The 15,575-nt window shown below is 40.1% G+C and overlaps 1 protein-coding gene and 1 non-coding gene across 4 annotated transcripts in view; one reads left to right on the top strand and one right to left on the bottom strand.

Moving 5' to 3' along the window:
• LOC117207445 (ankyrin repeat domain-containing protein 6) overlaps positions 1-15,575 on the top strand; it is a 133,329-nt gene that overhangs the window by 93,925 nt on the left and 23,829 nt on the right. The gene's annotated exons all lie outside the window — the stretch shown is intronic.
• On the bottom strand, positions 983-1,102 carry Trnal-caa. The gene is made up of 2 exons: positions 1,065-1,102; positions 983-1,027 (listed from the first exon to the last, which is right to left on the bottom strand). It is a non-coding gene; the product is annotated as a tRNA-Leu (tRNA).

Genomic DNA, 15,575 nt, shown 5'->3' with positions numbered 1-15,575 from the left:
TCGAAAGTCTAATAGTTACTGCGTTGAATTCTTGTAGCGATTTTGAAGGATACTAAAATAGCACACATCCCACTTCCTACGTACGTGTAATTGGAAATCCAGTGTTTGCGCGTTTCACGGTTCTATCTAGAATGGGACAAGGAACGGTACATCGGCAAGGAAATCGATTGCATCGATAGTAAATTTCATTAAGTGACAGGAGACAGATAACGCGGCCCATATGCCAATTCGTTTCGCGTATTCGAAATGCCACTCTTGCCTCTGTTTAAGGGCATTATTACAGGATAACCGTATGTTCGCGAACTCATTGTGCAGGTCGTGGCTATTGTGTCACGGTGCTCGTACGTAACTACACGATGGCAATCCGGTGTGGGAAACAACGGAAAAAATAGACTCGCCTAAAATAGACTGAACGGTAAAACGACAGAGAACACACTGGATCTGCACTCGTGATGTTAATCGTTGCATTATCTTGGAAACAGGAGAGATTTCGTAAGAAAGATCGTGAATCGAGCATTACGTAACACGAACTACCTACCAAGATAGCGGTTAAATATGTGTAGTTAAGTCGTTACATAATAAAAATGTGGTTTTGATTCTTGACACGATTTAATTTAAGAAATAGAGCTCGTTCTTCGTATTGTAGTCATTTGTTCGTATAATTATACATACGTATACTCTGTAATACGAGATAATATTCCAGATAATTTTGGTAATCGCAATATATTTTCGTTAACAAGAAATCGTTTAATGCTTATCAATTTACAAAGTAATAGCGATTATATCTGGGCGTATGAGATAAAAATAGAAATTAAAAAAAAAAAAAAAGAAAGTTTGGCAGCAGTAGGATTCGAACTCGCGACGAACTGGTCGCGCAAATATCGCCGTGTTTGAGTATAACGTAGTCTAAAATAATCGATAATTATAACGATGTAATTGCATTCGAATGTTTGTTATTGCATTTAAAAAATGCAAAAGAATTTGTCAGAAGTGGGATTCGAACCCACGCCCTCAGAGAGGACCAGAACGCCCAGAACTCAGTTTTGAACTGAGAAGGTGAGAACCTTGAGTCTGGCGCCTTAGACCGCTCGGCCATCCTGACATGTACGAGCATTCGTTCGCTTTATGGATTATACTGACTTGAAATGAATCGATCGCTATGGTTATACGAATAATTATTTTACGAAATCTACGCAATATTAATTTACTCTAAATGCAAATCTTAATTGAATAAATTTTTTAGTCGATGTAATCTTATACAACATGAGTAACCTCGGATCGTTCGATTTTCAGTGTCGACTGCGTAGTCGGTGTAGGTAGTCGCTTGTTCCACGTACTTCGTACAATTATTCGACGCATCGAATAACGAATAAAGCAAAAGAATAATTTTTACAAATAATTACTTACAAATAAACGTTGGGATTTTACACGCTATTTTTTATTCCTTATTCGAAATAAAATTTGCCCAACTCTGGCCTAAACCCATCACTACCAGTACCGTACATATAACATAAAGCATTAATAATATTATATTGACGTATACAATACGATATGAATAACGTTAAATCATACAATCGTCAGTCTCGATCTATCGCTACCAATATCATACGATAATAGTAAAAAAGAAAATAATATATCCGTCTGTACAATATAAGTGCATTAATTCGAGACCGCTGAATCGTCAGCTTCAACCCATCGCTACCGATACCACTCGTTCTCATTCGTTCTTATCTGAGTGCAAAGACCCAAACGCGGTGCCTCTTCCGTCCCAAAAAAGAGAAGAAGCCGAACGTTACAGACGAAGCGAAACGATACAGGAGGAGGGCACACGGTGGTTACGATTCATCGTGCACGTTCCTGCGGATCTCTGGCGGCCGAACCACCCACAACTCCGACAATGGCGTGGGAGCAAAGGAGGTGTCAGTGGCCGTGGCATATCTCGAGTTTATTATACGGGCCGACCCATCTCGCTGGTTAGAATGGCCGTATCGAAGACGCGCTCGTCATTACGACCTCGCAAGAGAAGGGTTTCTCGGATGGAGCCTATTTTACGAGCCACGAAGAATCGTCGCCTGGAAGAAGTTTCGTTGGTATCCGGCCGTATTACTCAACGTCTTATGGGATCGTACGGGGGGCTCGTAAATCTCGCCGAATGATTGAGCGAACTATTAATCCGATATACCTAATCCAACGAAAAAAAAAAAAAAAAAAATATGGTAACTCGTAGAAAGTTAAGGAAAGATATAACGCGATAGATGATGCTGCGAGTGGAATTCAAAGGAGAGATGAATGTGTAGACTCTTGAGACGGTAGCTTCTGGAATTTTTAATTCTTGGGTTTTTCAAATTATGCTACTTGGAATTTCGGAAATTTTGTGATACATTCGGTCGAAATTTCTTTACGAGTATCGATGCTTCGTTTACGAATTTTAATGATTCAATCGCGGTGTTTACGATTCCTAAAGAAAACGATCGCCATACGCTCTCATACGTAAGAGGCAATTGAAAATAAATTCATATCTACAGAAGGAAATTGAGGGAATTAATCGTCGTTTGTTTTTATCACTGCGAAAAACAGGTTTTATGAAACGATCGAATCAATTGGAATTTAATTAGGGACGCTTTAGAGGCAAGCGACGATAGTCTCGAGTGAAAGTGCGACGACAGAAAAGAAAAACCGTCGCCCTGGCGTACATGGAATTACAAGCGCGATAATTAATCGTGAAAGTGTACCGGTAAAAAGTGTCTCATAAGAGAGGAATGTCTTTTCGCGCAATTATTCTCGGAAGATAAGAAAGGACGAAAGAAGAAGGACGTCGGTGGATATTTCCTCGTTTATTCTTCATCATAATCATGTTATCAATCTTCTGACTGCTATACGATCGGGAGAAATCGCTGTGACATGAACGCTGGAAAAACTGTGTCTAACCGCGTCGATACTCGATACGTACCGTAAACTCGCGTCGCACTTTTATCCAATTAACTTGACGCGTATCTCACGTTGTCTCCGAGGCACCGGTGTTATTTTACACCAGCCACTGGCCCAGATTTCTCTGCGTTCTATACGGACACACTTTAAAACCCTATTCCGTAGGGTTAAAACCACCAAACCGTGCCACGTGTATTTCTATGCTCAAAACAATTCTGATCTCTGTCCATATCTGTCGTACCAAAAAAAAAAAAAAAAAAAGAAAAAAGAGAAAAAAGAAAAGAAACATAAATCGTGTCATGAGATTTCCATCGGAGCAGCCAGTAGTTGCCTTCTCCGTTATTTCATCGCACGGGTCCTGCTCTTCAGTTTCGACTTTTCGCCACGGTTCCCTTGAAAGCGAAAGAGGAACGCGTGGATTTATACCAGCGGGAAACACGGAAAAAATATCTGTTCCTATAGCGTGACCGACGTGGAATGCCGAGATCTGGCTGGTTCGCGATCAAACGGATGAGAGAATCTGCAGCCTGGAGCTGCGACTAGACGCAACGTATGCAAAGATTTTATGCATCAGGCTATATCCAGCTGGCTACTTGCGCGTTGCGAGGTGAACAAACTCTCGCTGCTTTTATTCCTCTTCTTTCCATATACCTGTCTCTTTTAATATTGCAATACTTATATTCATCTGTAGCGAGCTACGCTTATTTTATCACAAATAAACGGCAAACTAATAGAGTTTGCCTTCTTCTTTCTCCCGTGTTCTCCCAGTTAGATTGTAAAAACTGAATGACGGAATACGCTTGGAAATTGTTGTCGTGCTCCGTGTAGCTATATGAGCTGTCATTTTCATTTACGGAATTAAATTGCAGATGCTAGGTACACAGGGCTGAGAGATCGATCGTGGGAAAGGTTGCGAGGGTAATTTGGGTTTGTATATGTAATGTTGTATATGTAATGCGATAGAAGGTTGATAGAAAGATTGTGAAATTAGTAAAAAAGATATAATGTAATCATTTTTTACAGCTGGAGTAGAAGTATTTTCTATATGAAATAATACAAAAGATCTTTTTTTATTTAATATGATTTTCCACGTTTACTTGTTATAATTTAATTTTCTCTCTAATAGACTTGGAAGCATAGAAACTCGAAGAAAGAATAAATCATAACTCTTGCGTAGACTTGCACGTAGAAGTCCACGTAAATAACAATATAACGCTATTCGTGAAAATAATCAGACACGCCAAAGTAGAATACGTATAAACCTCTCTCTCGAAGAAACAGCTTGTGCAACAAGAGCTTTGTATTCGATTTCACGGGACGACTATCTTTCGTAGAAGCTACACTAGTTAACTATTCATAGATACAATTATTAATCCAACTGGAACGTTTATTCAAGCTCTCTAAATATATCGTCGATATTATATTATGCTATAGAGGACGCGTACACGTTCGCGTACACGTAGGTATATTCAAAGCAGGATCATTTTCAAAGACGATAACCACTTATCAGGCTGGAAGTCCTGCGGGGTGGACGTGGCCATCTTACGGCGTGTACGTGAGATAATGGCGAAGCTGCTGGCAACTTCTGACGTTGATTCTCTTTTTGGCCGTAAATCGGCGGCCCCTTAGAAGCCGCGATAAATTACTTTACGCCTGAATCGGGGCTAACGCCATGGAATCCCGTGGAAATGCGCGGCGTACAGAGTTCCTGTATAGCGTTCGTTTTGTTCGCGGGTATCGTTCCAAGTGGCTTAATGACTGTGGCACAGGGATCGGTAACGAGACCCAAGTTATGGTTGATAACGCGATTCTTCGAAAATTTTACGAGCCATCTTACGTTTCTACGAGGTTTCTACAAGTGTTCGAATACATTCGTGAACAACCGTGCCTAATACGATCTAACTACCTGTCAATTACATTGTTATCAGGATAGAAATACTCGAGGGAATGATGAGAATCGAACGAATGTGCATTACGGTGTTGCTAGATCCGTCTAAACGGATACGCGTTGGAACTGGTTTCAACCTCGCACGGAACGTTTCGTACGCGGTTCCTCGAGCCCTTAATCCGACATGCAGATGCGTTATCCGGTAAAAGGGATCTTTATACCACTAGGGGTTCGTCGCATTATGCGCTGCGTATTCGCTACCGTAAATCTGCCAACAAGGCTCACCGGTTGTCAATTATTTCGTTATCAGCGTGATAAATCGACACTGTTCGCCGGGACAATTGTCGATTGGCTGGTTATCGCGCTGGCTCCATCTGCCACTTGTCAGTTGTTCGCTCGACTTCGTTATCAGGTTAACCCATATTGATAACGAGCAGCGAAGAAGAAGAAGAACGCGTCGACACGTACACTTTCGCTGCTACAGAAATTATTAGACTTTTGATTATCGATTAATTAAATTCCTCAACGAAACTTCGTTACTCATCGTCGATCACGAACACGTCATATTCGATTTGATGCTCTTCGAATCTTCGCTAGCGATGTTCCGGTAAACATGCTTCGAACATAACTTGCATTCTCATTGCAATTATGAAACAAACGCGGACGTACGATCACTCGACGGAATGCTTGCCACGCGTGAAACGATTTCGCGAATTCGAAAGGACACGATGGCAGTGTGCCAGGACCCCCTCGATTCTAATCTCCGGTACCAAGCAATCGCCAATTACCTCGTTATCAGACCGAGTGTCAGCCACGTAATACGAATAATAGTAGAAGCATCGGCCGAGATAAATCTGTATCAGTTTACCCCGGCAATGCCGCGCATTCGAACGGATGCGGTGGAACTGGTTTTCTTCGTGGCGATAAAAGTTCCTCCGCGGATCCGTTGAACGGAAGAGGGACTGTTGTTTTGGTCGAGGTGCAACCGCTATGAAAAGCCTTCAACACTTTTATAAGAACGCTAAGCGTTTAAATACCGTGGAACGCTATTGAAGCCCGACACGAAACGAACAGACTTTAGAGACGACTTGCGTTTCACGGTGTCCATTTATTTCGCGATGACAGACGATTAAAGGATTTGACGAGGGGCGTGGATATGTGGAACGATCTTTCCGCGTATAACGTACGTTTTCGTTAATAACGATCAGAAAGTACAGAGTAGGAATAACAATGGAGACGCGTATGACATTCGAGACGGAGATTATCGTAAGATAATTTCAATTTATCTCGGAAATAAATCTTTCGGCTTTTATTTTTTAACTCTTCCTTCTCTCGTTCCCTCTAATAAATTATATTAACTTGAAGCGTCCTCTGTGTAATCCTGTTCCCAAGATTTTAATCGGACTTCCTCGAGTTTCCTCGTTGATGAGTCTAAACGATAGTAAAAAAAAATGAAAAAGTGAATTTTTGAATTTTTTTAGCGGTCAACTAATTACACCTTGTTCTACGAATTCTTGAAATTACTTTTCCACGAGCGTTTCAAAATGTTTAATTGATTATTGTTTGAATTAATGTTTAATCAAAATGTTCAATTCAACATGGTTGAAAAATTCATGCGATCAATGGCCAAACAAATGCTTCGTACACGATGAATTTTATTGGGCAATGGTCTGATTTAAGGGGGAACGATACGAGGAATAAACAACGTCGCGAGTAAAGGTAGTAGCTCGATAATGTCTTCACGGTGAAGCATGACGGTGCCAGGGATGTTAATGTAACTACGAAGACCAAGAACGACGAGGACGCCGACTAACTTGTGATCCCTGGTCGGGTCGTCGTGACCCGGCTTACATTAACTTCTGACTCCTTCTCTGCTACTTCGCGTCTCTGTTCTCCTCTTAAAGTCAGTTCACACTGCTCTGATAAGATCGACGCGCCAGAATGTCACGCGTCATAAATATTCCAATAAAACGTCGCAGCTGCGAAGAGACCAAGCGAAGCAATTTGGTCGTATGCATTCGAGAAAATTGAATTTCGACGCGAGATAAATGGAACTGCATGAACGTTCAACCGTGGAATAGAAACAGTGAAATAATCGTAATGAATGTTGCTCGAGGAATATCGATTCGAGCGAATAATAGATTAAGTCGAATCGAAGAAAGATTAGAAACTTAAAAAATTAGATTAATGGGCTGATTTATCAGCATCGGGGCTTCCGGGTGTGTGCAATGTCTTTACCGGTGTTCCGCGAGCATTCCGATTGGATAAAAATATTCTTCGAGGCAATGGGGTAATTTTTCTTCCGCTGTCTTTTCAAATCGATTGCTTTGATTCTGTTAAGAAGATAATGCGCACAGATCTAGTGATTTATCCAGTAATTTCCTAGGATTTTTGAACAAGGTCGCCTAGCATGGTAGACGACTGCCATTCTCCATTCGAAATCTTTCTCCGCCTTCTCCGTGGTAAGACGGTTTCTCCGTTATTCTATCAGCGCATAAATTCTTTCCATTTAAACAAAACAAGGAAACTATCTATAAAATATATGAATAGACGAAGGAAAGGAAGGAATTGGTATTTAATATTCCTAGCAACCTGCAATTTATCTCAAAGCGTACTCGCGCGTGAGTAGATTGAATATAAACTAAACTTGTTTCTTGAACATACATATTTATATTTTGCATAATAAAAAGTCGAACCCCTCGTATGGCAAACATGGCGAATATGGAAGATTGAATTTTTTAATATGCAAAATAATAAATCTTACGACGATACGAATGTGTTTCTATTCCTTTCACGTGTGGGTAGAACTTTAAGATCTATAAAAGGGTTCTGTTGCTCCGTTGGCATGAAACGCACGCATGCATCAGCGGACACTCGACGCGAGTTCACGTGCGTGTCTTCACTTCCTTGATCTCCATCGAGTCTCTTGCTACGCTCCTTGCTTAGGGCTGACAGTTATTATACGCTTAATCATTGTTTATCATTCCATGGTGTTTACAGTGCACATAATCCTGCCGTAAGAACCGTGATACGAATCGCGTTAATGGTGTTTCTAACGGGAAGACGATCTTCATTCATATTTTTATATCTTTTATGATTAGAATGACAATGCCTCTCTTCTCTTCCATTATATTTATCGTAGTATTTTTACGGACGAGAAATCCTACTCGTTGTCCTGTTTGTCGACGCAAGTTCAAGTTCTCTATGGAAAAAGACACCTTTCGATGTTCTTTTTTATTTTTTTTTATTTCATATCTTCATATTTCAGTGTTTCGTATTTTCTCGGAAAATAAACGAACACGTACTACCCATATCATCTAAAACAATCTGCGATCAAATTCTTACACCAGTCGCAAACATCCCAAATATTAAACGTCTCTGTGACTCGTTGCCAATCAGCAGATAGGATAAAGTCACTGTCGGGCATCAACGACCTGGACAAGAATCCTGTTCAAATTAAATTCCGCATAAAAAGTCTCTCCGCCAGTCCGAAACATTCCAGATCGTAATATAAACGCGTGAAACATAAAACGTCGAGGGGCGATTCTCAAATGAAATTCTCGGTTGGTTCGCGGATAAATTCCTTACGCCACGCTGCCGCACCGTACTTCGGCGTGAACACCGTCTTAATCCCCCGTGAGATTGGCCAGCCGGTGAGACGAGAGTAAATCGTTGACATTGCGATTGACCTTTGGCAATCAACCGGGTGACCATTGCGCAGCCGACGATACTCGCGGTTGTTTCATTATAAAGACACCGCTAATCAAGTACGTCCGATCGCGAGATGAGATGCAAGCTGGTCTTCTATTAGCTGTGCCAGAGCCAGGGTGGAGATACGTCGTAAATTGAATGCTCGTTCGCGAGGAAAAAATTCAATCTGGTAATCGAGGGTAATATTCTGGGTAATTGGATACAGAGTAGGTATTTAATTGACTGCCTGTTCCATACGAGGATTTGGTATCGGCGTGTTACGTGCTTCTTCCATAATTAACAATTTTTCTCTTTGTTTTTCTATCTTTTTCTTTTCTTTTTTTTTTTTGAAATTACGGTGACCAGTTTCTCGTCAATTTCGACTCAACGATAATTCGAGACATCGGAGCGAATAATTTAAGCGAAAGAGTAGAATTTTCTAGGGTTAACCGGTGAACGTGGAAATTGCGTAGACTTTAAGAAAAACATGGAATTGCTGTAAAGGACTAACGACTTCATTAGTAGAGTTCTTCGAAATATTTACTCTTATTCGCTTTGTATTCCTTAAACGACGTCGTGCGAAATTTTGCTGCTCCTTTTCCACCAGAAGGTTTCCAATTTATCGCATTCGCTTACTTCGAAGACTACTCGTTAGCGTGTAAGTTACCGGGACAGAATTTTTTTATGACGATAGAGACGTTGCCCTAAAGCATTCCATAACCACATGTTGCAGTGCTTAATTTTTAATTCTTTAGCACGAGGCGAAGCGAAACGCGATCGTCTGCATCGAACAGCTAGCATCTTCTAACGGTAACGGCACCCGTTAAGCTGCGGTTACGGTTGACGGTCCCCAAGACCGGCATCGAGTTATGGTAATGCTCGCCGCGTAATCAACATGCGAAAAGGCTACTTACAGTGGCCAGACTGATGTACAGGCGGCTTCCTGCAGAATCTACGACTACTTTCAATAATTGAAGCAAAGTGAATTCAGGAATTTGGAGAATATTAAGCCGTTGCATAGGTCCTAATCGTTGTTTCGAAGAGAAACGATATTATTATTTCAAAACGAAAATTTTAATAACAATAAAAGCCGTAAAAATCAGTCCAGTGAAAGTAAGGATTCTCGTTTTTTTTTCTATGATTATTCAATTTAGATTGTAATTTTTAACGATTCGTAAATCGCTGAATCTGAGAAAGAACGGTAAATGTTAAAAAAAAGAAGACACGTGGGTGTTGTTGGAAAGATTTTCGTGACCTGACGACGAATCGAATGGAGTCGAGTTCGATATAAAATAGCCAGAGGAGATACGCAAACCAGTGAAATTGCTGTTTCATGGATTTTAGGTTCTTCTCTACGTGGGTGTTTGTTTAGAACCGCGTGGATAATAGAATTGGATGTCGGATGTGAGTCAGCAAAAGAGCACTGAGAATAGGAATGGGCTATAAAGATCCTTAGATTGTTTTTTTCTTTTTTTTACGACTTTTAGGTTTCGTAAATGTCAATAAGACGAGGGTAACCATTTGGGTGGCTACGTACAAGGTGGTCTATGAACCTGCCTGTATAATACGAGTATTTGACTTAAGTGTCAAATGCGTACCAAATGAGAAATTTCTCCATAAAAGTCTCTGATCGTCTTATGTTTCTCAAATAAGTAGTATACCTTTCCATTTTCATATTTCTTTTACCACTTTTACGGCAACTATCCGAATACTTTTACGCGTCGCGTATTATTATTAAGTTGTCCGAAAGCTGTTTCTCTTTTATAGACTTTTACAACAACGCATCGTTATACAAACATGAAACCTAATCCGTCGAACGTTGTAATCTTTATCTTGATAGAACAAAATCCATCGTACGTAATTCGATAAAATAATATAAAACGGAAAATGTTTCCATTATTTCCATACAAAACGAAAGAAACTTTTCGGACGACCTAATACATAGGATCTATGCGAAGAATCGGACACAATCGTAATATTTCGTATTTAATTCCACAAAATTATTTCACGAAACTGACGATTAACGAGCATTGGAAACACACAAAATCTTCTATGTATTAGATTAAATTGCCTGGGAACGTTATTGGAGCGAGATTTCAGTGAGAAGATTGTTTGCCTCGTGTATTAACGACGGGCGCAGCTGGTTGCAATTACTTCGGTTTCAGGGCAACGCGTTTCATTACCGCAAGATTGATCGAAACGAAGCTCCGTTTATTATTATAAACGTAGCTTATGTGGCTACGTAGGCATCGTGTAATTTGCATCGAGCGTACACATTTTCTTGGCCTCTGCGTGTAACAACCCGTGGATTTCGCGAAAGTGTGTCAATAATGAATGCGGCGTGAAGAATTACGAGAAGGATGAGACCGGTCCACGCTGAATAAATTAACCGGCTCGTAGCAGTTTCGATATAGTAAATGTTTTTTCATGATACCGGAATTAATTGCACCGGTTGTAAGAACATGGATCTTTGGCTTTCTTTAACGCGAGCCAGCGGCGTCGATTAAATCTCGACTTTGGTCGTTCCACCGCTCGGATTACAAAATCTTCATTGTAATCACCTATATTTCCATGAAAATTTTCGTTCACCCCGCCTTTTCGACAGGCGATGAAACGATCATAACTTTTGCAATATTTTCAGGTCGACTTTCCACTTGATTACAATGTAACGTGCAACGGAGAATGTAAAATGCTGATAGGAAATAATAACGAATCGATCAATAACCGATAGATGCCATTAGTTTTTTTTATCTTTCGTAGTCTCTTCGAGGTGTTCCTCGGCTAATCCAATTGTAATTGCATATTTTTCAACTGCACAAGGTATTTCGTATTTGTTACATATGGCACCCACTTTAGACATACCTTTTTTACAGTCGATTTTTATACTTTATACAACTGTTTACCTGTACGAGAAATGCTCGAATTAGAGTCAACTTCGACCTGGATGCATGGTCGTAAAGTTTCTGAATTTTTCAAACGATTGAAAATCAGTTATACCATCGCTACTTGGGCATAATAAGAAAGAAGGATTGCTTACCATTTATCATTACAGCTTTCTCAGTGTTGAAATTCCTTCAGCTTGTACCAACTTATAGGCTGTACGTCAATTACGTTTGATGCTCGATTAGATCAAACAGATAAACGAACGAAGTTATTCGAGAGACGTAACATCTCGTATCATCTCTCGTTGTGTCATTTCAGGTGGCAGTTGTTCTTACTGATCATGCGAATGATATCTTCGACTTTTTATCGAAAAATCAACTCCTCACACCTCGTTTCATTTTATTAGGTTGACAAGTTTATTTACGTTTCACTAACGTAGACATTTCCAGGCACGTTCTAAAAGTTATTTCAAGAACAAAAAGATACGTATGTGTACCTGAATGCTTGAACGAAAGACAGCCATATATTTTACAAGTTACTTGTTAATTACATAACTTTTATACAAAAAGTAATAACACTATCAAATTTATTGCTCGATCTATGAAATATCCGTGCAAGAAAAATTTCTTCCACAAAATGAGATTCCGAATTATATGCTAATCGCATCAACCACAGAGATGATTATTATTAGTACGTAAAAATTCTCGATGTATATTTATCTCGTAATATATTTCACTGGTTCTGCCGATCTAACGTGGGTAACGTGAAAAATCGTGGCTACGTTTGTCACGTTTGAAATACACCGGGTGATATTCGAGTTAATCGATTCCAAAATACACGTTAATTGCTCTGGAAACCAGTTTGGAATTTTTAATGAAACCGCTGCTAGGTACATACCGTTAGATTAATCGGTCGTTCGTTTCTCAAATAAGTTTAATTCCAACCCTTGAACATCGTCCTGCCGGTTTTTACCGCGTCGATGAGAGGCTGGTGTCCGGCGGCGAGCGACAAATTTAATTGTAAAATCGACGGAAAACTCGCGCGAAACCGTGTCCAGTTCGAAGATGATTAATCATCGTAATGGTCGCGTGAAGTAGATTGAAGTTTCTACCTCGTTTTATCTCGTTCAGCGATGTTGCACGTCGTTGGAGAAAATATAGCGCGATGGCCGTGCGTCGTCGAGCTATGTGGGACAGAAAACGCGTTGCTCGTTAGAAATGCAAAATGATGGATGAGAAGCTCGAGATCGGTGACGATTGATACAAAATTACTTTCGTTCCATATGCAATGTCCCTCGAGATTTATTATTTTTCTTTTTACGTACACATCCTCGAGACACTGTTCTGTAATTCCTTAAAGAATTATAGGTACGAATTAATGTGACAGTTTCGAATGTAAAAGGAAAAATAAATTAACTGGATGGGAATTGAATGTAGGGACATACGTGTTAAATTGACAGCTGTGATTACGGCGCGTCTCTTCGTTATTAATAACGTCTCGATATTTAATCAATAAGCATAATCGAATTCATCGACTTCTTGTTTCTATTCATTCCACGGTAGTTTCTCTCTTCCTTAAGACGTGTCTTAATTTCGCTTCGAAAGCCATGCGACTCGAGAAACGTTTCATTAATGAAATTTATTAGCCGTGAAAAATAATTCGTATTCGCAAGACAGAATTAAGTTTTGTCGGTTTCGATTTATAACACTAAAAACACGTTAAAGAAGTTCCTTAAAAAATGGAACTAAAGAACAGATAATAAAAAATCGCTTTCATATTCGGAATACTATGTACCGGCATAAGCAATTCATATAAATTATACTACCCTAATAATTCATTCTGAGACTATAAAATTGTCTCATAATCGTATAAAACAGCATTTTCACTAACTCTCCTCTATTCGTTCCTCGGCGTATCGTCAAACCGTGCGACTGGTCATCATCATCTCTGGAAATAAAAATCGACAAATCGAAATAGAAATCGAAATTCTTGAAATCCTATAAGAAGTACAAAATATCCTGGGACAAGTTGGCTTATTCCAGACGCAGACACGCGTGTACGATTGAAATCTTGGTGGTGATAGTTAATGATAGAAGATAGGCGTGCGAGTGCACGAGTCACGTTTATTCGCTGAGGAACCAGTGTGGAAGTCGGCATGTAATCGCGATGCTCGACGAGCTAAATACGTCGACAACGGCAGGCAAATAAAACGCGTCGACAACCAGGTGACTCGTACAGGAATGTGGATCGACCGATTAGAAAATTGAAAGGAGCGGAAGCGTCGTGGGAAGTGTCTCGTTTCAGACAGATCTTCCACCGTGACAGGAATAAATTTCATTTAAATAGATCGAAAACGACATCAACTTCGTTAATTAATAATTAAGTCTCGCTTTTTGACAGGCGTTTCACCGGCAAAATGCTGTACGTGCTTTCGCATAGGAAAGTGTATTTTAATCAGTCGACGGCCGTGAAACCGAGATTTTTACCGGCAGCCGTAAATTATTGTGTAAAAAAACCGCAGTTGAATGATTTGTAGTTAGAACTGTAGTATCGATGTAACGGGAGACAGATACTTCGTGAAGTGTAATTGGTATCTGTGATACAGGATGTTAGATGTAAACGATACGTACAATTAGCGTGGTAATAAGCGGTAGGTTGTATGTTGAATTAACTGACTTTTATTGTTACAAAAAGCGTTCGTTGCCTTGCAAGCGGCATAATCTTTTCACCATTATTGAAAAACTACATTAGCTGAAGCTGAAAAACAACAGCCATGCCGTTTCCGTTAAAGAATCAACTCGAAATAATTTCACTTTCGTCTATCTCGTGAAGTTGAAGAGTATCCAAGGAAATCTCAAACGTTTCTTTCAGGCTATTTCAAGAACATTTAACATTTCGTTAACATCTATTAATGTCCATTACGGCGATGAAAGTGGCCAGCCACAGTCGTAATGGCGAACGACGTCCGGAAGAGACTTTCGTGTCAGTTCTTGAAAAAGAAACGAAGGAGAGAAACCACAGCATGACTAGAAGGACGTTGTACAACGTGAACGTCCGTCGTTCAGGATGGAGTGTCGTTACGTCGTTTATTAAAATGTTTTCCCAAAATGTTGCTGCGAGAAGGAAGGAAGGAAGGAAGGAAATGAGCGTGGAAGATCGTACTTTGGGGAATCAAAGCGGATTTTAAAAGCGTCATTTCGTAATTTATCTCGAGGTTCTCCGTGGTTACTCGTTTCGTAGCTGTTACTCACAGGAAAAGCTCGGAAGCTAATCTAAATCTTTTTCCTTAAACCTTCAAAAGTTAATCGCAAATAATAACTGTAACTCTATTCGTATTTGTTGAGATGCTAATATCTTGTCGTAATTCTATACGAGTACTAAAATTACCGTAAAAAGCCTACTATCAAATTCTTATTGCTGCTAAATTGCTATTAAAAGCGTCGCTATTAAAGTCACGTATCGATTCAAGCCAACGTCGTTAAAAGGTTAATTAAATCTCTTTGGAATTACACAATTCCGCGCAAGTACTTCCTACGAGCGAATTTTCCAACGTAACAACCACGATAGGGATCTCTTTGTACTTTCGTAATAAGGGTCGCATTATCAAGATTACAAAAGATCTTGGACGATGGGCAGTTTGAAAATCAACGGTGGGTCGACGCCATCGCTGCCCGCAGCGAGAATAGACGCTGATGGCGTTAGCCTTGATAATCTCGACTATCTCGGACAAAGTGTCTTGCATGGTGCCCCTGCGTTCATGCAGTATCATTACTATAGTAGATCAACGGAAGTGTAGTCGCCAGTCTTCTCCAAGCTGTCACGTAACAAGTATAACCCGACACTTGGCGTCGTTCTACGGTACGTCAGACTTTTTTGCCCTTCGATATTAGCATTCAGCGACCGGACGTCGAAGCGCCAACCGCGTTCAGAATTTCATTTATTTACGTCCGATGAATCGTTACCATGTTCATTCAGTGGGAAACATTTAAAAGCTGGAATTTGTATCTTTCTTTCGTTAATCCGCTATCGTGCGATGTCGCGTGCCCTTCCATTCTCACTGAATTTTTCTTCTTCCTTTCTTAAACCCTGCCATCTCTTCGCCACCACCGAGCCAATCAACTATTTTATCTACTCGATTTAATTTCCACTATTCGCCGAACGGGATTTCTTTGCTGGCGAAGCTTTT

The sequence above is a fragment of the Bombus bifarius genome, unplaced genomic scaffold (genome assembly GCF_011952205.1).
Source record: "Bombus bifarius isolate JDL3187 unplaced genomic scaffold, Bbif_JDL3187 scf7180000008030, whole genome shotgun sequence".
Lineage (NCBI taxonomy): Eukaryota > Metazoa > Arthropoda > Insecta > Hymenoptera > Apidae > Bombus > Bombus bifarius.
Note: the sequence above shows the minus strand (reverse complement) of the source record. Positions and strands in the feature narration are given on the sequence as shown.